Source organism: Bison bison, unplaced genomic scaffold, assembly GCF_000754665.1.
Source record: "Bison bison bison isolate TAMUID 2011002044 unplaced genomic scaffold, Bison_UMD1.0 scf7180017864301, whole genome shotgun sequence".
Classification (NCBI taxonomy): domain Eukaryota; kingdom Metazoa; phylum Chordata; class Mammalia; order Artiodactyla; family Bovidae; genus Bison; species Bison bison.
Genome location: NW_011494873.1, coordinates 1,854,717 through 1,859,531, shown reverse-complemented (window position 1 = coordinate 1,859,531; position 4,815 = coordinate 1,854,717).

Below are 4,815 nucleotides of genomic sequence, written 5' to 3'. Positions count from 1 at the left end.
GTGTTGGAGAAGACTCTTGAGAGTCCCTTGGACAGCAAGGAGATCCAACCAGTCCATCCTAAAGGAGATCAGTCCTGGGGGTTCTTTGGAAGGAATGATGCTAAAGCTGAAACTCCAGTACTTTGGCACCTCATGCAAAGAGTTGACTCATTGGAAAAGACTCTGATGCTTTGGGGGCAGGAGGAGAAGGGGACGACAGAGGATGAGATGGCTGGATGGCATCACCGACTCGATGGACGTGAATCTGAGTGAACTCCGGGAGTTGGTGATGGACAGGGAGGCCTGGCGTGATGTGATAAATGGGGTCGCAAAGTGTCAGACACAACTGAGCGACTGAACTGAAGCCAGACATAAAGGAACTGTGCACAATGTCACTCTTTTGGCTACATTTTTTGGTTTTGTTTTGGAAAAGGGAGTTATTTTCTATAAAAACATTAACATGTTTTGGGTTTATTTTTTTTAATGAATTAAAATCTTACAATGTTAATGTCTAACATGGTGAGTTATTTTGATAGATGTAATCCACATAATAAAGGTCTTTGTGTCCTCAGTAACTTTGATTTATTTTATTTTTGACTGATCTGGGTCTTTGTTGTTGCGAGTGGGCTTTCTCTAGTTGAAGTAAGTGGGAGCTGCTCTCCAGTAGCGGTGTGCAGGCTTCTCATAGCAGTGGCTTCTCTTACACGGAGCATGGGCTTTAAGGCGCATGGGCTTCATTCAGTAGCTCTGGCGCTTGGGCTTAGTTGCTCTGCAGCTTGTGGAATCTTCCTGGCCCACGAATTGAACCCATGTCCTCTGCATTGGCAGGGATTCTCCACCACTGGACCACAGGGAAGTTGCTCAGTAATTTTTAAATTAGAGGAAAAGTCTCAGAGGCAACTTCAGTAGGATAGAGTAAACAGGAGTGCACTGAAACATTACAGTGCAAACCCCAAGGAGCTCCTAAACAGGAACACGGGGTTACAAAGCCACAGTCGGAAAGCTCCTTTCCAAGTTGATTGAGAAGGTTAGAAGTTAGTGGAGAAGCGGAAACTCCAGCATAATTCACTGCTGTTTGCTCTGCTCATATATAGGGAAAGTGTACTGTGGGCTGACGCCACTGATTATGGCAGCTACCATTTTTTGATGGCCACTCATCAGTCATTAAACAAGGTGCTCTGAATTACCTGTCTCAGTGCTCACAACACCTAAGTAGGTGTTATTAAATTCATTCTACATATTAAGAAAGAGAGGCTCAGATTTGTAACTTGCTCAAAGACTAGCTGTTTTAAGAGATAAAACTGGAATCGGTATTGTAGCTCGTGTTCTTCCTAGTAAACCGTGCTCCCTCTTCTATCTCAAATAGTAAATCATCAAAAGAAAAAACCCCTTAAATTATATACTACTTTAAAAGATAGAGACATCTAACACATAAGATGAGACCTTTGAAAACCTGTTGCAGAATTAGCTGCCCTCATATTAGGGATAGGCTAGGATGTGGTTGATTTAGTTATTTCTGATGGACAAATAATATTTTACTTATATTGATGTGTATTTGTATTGTAATTATGGTGTTCAGGAAATAAATCAACCTCATATAGCTATTTACATTTGGATGACCTGCCATTCTCATGAAGACTTATTCATGGACCAGACTTTAGTAAAAACCCAATCATGTATGTATAGAATATTTCTAGAAGGATACCAAAGACTGGAAACAGTGACTGCTTCTGGGGAGAACTGAGTGACTTAAGAGTCAACATGACAAGGAAACCTACTTTCACTGTACACCTTTTGTACTTTTTTTATGTTGTACTGTATATGCATGTGTGCATACTAATCGCTTCAGTTGTGTCCAACTCTTTGCAACCCTATGGACTGTAGCCTGCCACTCTGCTCTGTTCAGTTTTTTTCTTTAAAAGAAAAAAACTAATTAAAAAGAACAATGAACAAAGACCCAAGCCATTACCAGATTGGAACTGCTCAACTCTGTAGTCTATAGCATCAGCAGAGTACAGAGGACTAAAGTCCTGCCTGGTTCCCAGATCTGATTACTTCCTTGCTTACCCAGCTCATGTGGAAAGCCCTGTAGCTGAACATCTCAAACCCCAGTGCACTGTGAAAGCAGACACTCAGAAGGAGTTATCTGAAGTGTGAAAGTTTGGAGTCTTTCCAAAATAACACAGGGGGACTCACTCACGTAAGTGGACATCTACAAATTTGATGAAAAGGTCGGTAGGAAACTACTTAATTCAAACTCATTCCAGGAAACATGCTAAACCTCCCTCCCCAGCCTGAACCTTGATAAGCAGGCCCATCCAGCTGGCATTCTACAGCCCCAATGTCCTGCAGCAGCCCAAGCACAATACTGCTGCCTTTAAACCCTCCCGCTTTGGTCAAGAACCAGCATTTATCCAAACTCCCTGGAGAAAAACTTTTCCCTGTATTCCTGCAGACAAAGCCACTGCAATCTCCTCAGAAAGACAGTAGCTATCACTTGCTGAGTTCTCTATGCTCTACACACGGTATCTCAAGTAGTAAGTCTTGACAACTCTATTTGGTAGGTACTCATTTCATCTCCATTTTATAACCATACAGGCCCAGAGAGGTTAGGCCATTTGCCCAGGGTCACACAGCTAGAAGATGACAGAGCTGGGGTTAGCTCTCAGTTGATGCTGAATTTCTACTCTTGATCATGCACTATTATTCATGTGACTGATGATAAGAAGTCTGGTGTGATTTGGGGGAGATGACAGTTCTCAAAACTTACCTATCACTTGATCATGTTGCTGAAAAGAAACCAGATCTGATTCCTAGGAAATAATCATCATTTAAGTGTAATGGTGAGAGTAACGGTTGGAGCCTAGGGCCGAGACCAGGAATCAGAAGATACTATCTTACTATAAATTTAACCTAGTTTGAAATCTTTTATTCAGATTTGGGGGCCTAAAACATGTGTTATCAAGAGTGAAGACAAAAAGAAACAAACTCCAGCCCTCACTGGTTGACCTGTTCATTACACCTGCTAGACACACAGCTCAGTGCGCTGATACAGTTGCCATGTTTTGGGCACCTACTATATTTTATGTGCTGTGATTTGTAGACATCCTGATCCACAATTTCCCAAATTTACCTAGTCATAAGTATCATACAAGGGCCATGTGAAGAGGTCTGAATAGACCTCTCTCTTCAGACCTACTGCATCACAGAATCTCCAGGCAAGGAGGTAGAGACTGTTAGCAAGCACCCACATTGACTCCTAAAATCAGGGGGGTCTGGTGGACTGCTACTTTAATTTTCAGTCTTGAAGATCAGTGTTTCTAGCTTCTTACATAAAATAGGGAAACAGAGGCTCATAAAAAGGGCTGACCAACGACCAGAACAGGACTTGATTCAAGATTCATCTGACTCCAGAGCTGGTACCATTCTGCTCACTGTTAAATCAACGCTGCAGTCAGAAGATGCATATTGAGTTCTGTGGTTTGTGATCTTATCCATCTTCTGTGAAAAATCATTACTTGAGTGCAAGGTGAATGTTAGAACTGGAAATACTGAATAATAATAGCAATATTAGAATTTATACACATACTTTCGAAGTGTGCTCAGTAATAGCCCATTTGATCCTGGCATTTTATTTCTGCATTTTCCGTGAGACAGGAAGGCAGTGCAAGTATTATTTTCTTTTGGCTCTGACAGTAAAGAATCTGCCTGCAGTGCAGGAGACCTGGATTTGACCCCTGGGTGGGGAGGATCCCCTGGAGAAGGAAATGGCTACCCACTGTATTCTTGCCTGGAGAATCCCACGGACAGAGGAATCTGGCAGGCGACAGTCCATGGGGTCACAGAGTTGGACACAACTGAGCGACTGACGTCTTCTACCGGGAAAATGGAAGCTGAGATGAGCAGCTTGCTTGAAGGCCTCTGACCACCCAGTGGCAGAGCCGCGACTGGCACTTGATGGCTGGTGACAGTGCTCTCCCCACTACAGCACTATTGCTGCAAACACAAGTTCTTCTGTTCCAGACGTCTAGGCTCTTATCAGACTCTAATAAAGGGTTGCTAAGAGTAGAGGGAGGAATACCAGAGGGGGCTGATGCGGGAGCTGAATGTCCTTTGATGCACCGAGGTCTGGGTTCAAATCCTAGCTCTCTTATGCTCTCTGGGATTTGGGCAGTTAAACTAAACTCATTTTCTTCAGCAGTCAAAATGGAAAATAATGGAATCAGTCAACATGTATTAAGAAACATCAGTGTCAGATAAACCCTGTGTTACTCAGATCAGATCAGATCAGTCGCTCAGTCGTGTCCGACTCTGCGACCCCATGAATCGCAGCATGCCAGGCCTCCCTGTCCATCACCAACTCCCAGAGTTCACCCAGACTCACGTCCATCGAGTCAGTGATGCCATCCAGCTATCTCAGCCTCTGTCGTCCCCTTCTCCTCCTGCCCCCAATCCCTCCCAGTATCAGAGTCTTTTCCAATGAGTCAACTCTTCGCATGAGGTGGCCAAAGTACTGGAGTTTCAGCTTTAGCATCATTCCTTCCAAAGAAATCCCAGGGCTGATCTCCTTCAGAATGGACTGATTGGATCTCCTTGCAGTCCAAGGGACTCTCAAGAGTCTTCTCCAACACCACAGTTCAAAAGCATCAATTCTTCAGCGCTCAGCCTTCTTCACAGTCCAACTCTCACATCCATACATGACCACAGGAAAAACCATAGCCTTGACTAGATGAACCTTTGTTGTTAAAGTAATGTCTCTGCTTTTGAATATGCTATCTAGGTTGTCATAACTTTCCTTCCAAGGAGTAAGCATCTTTTAATTTCATGGCTGCAGTC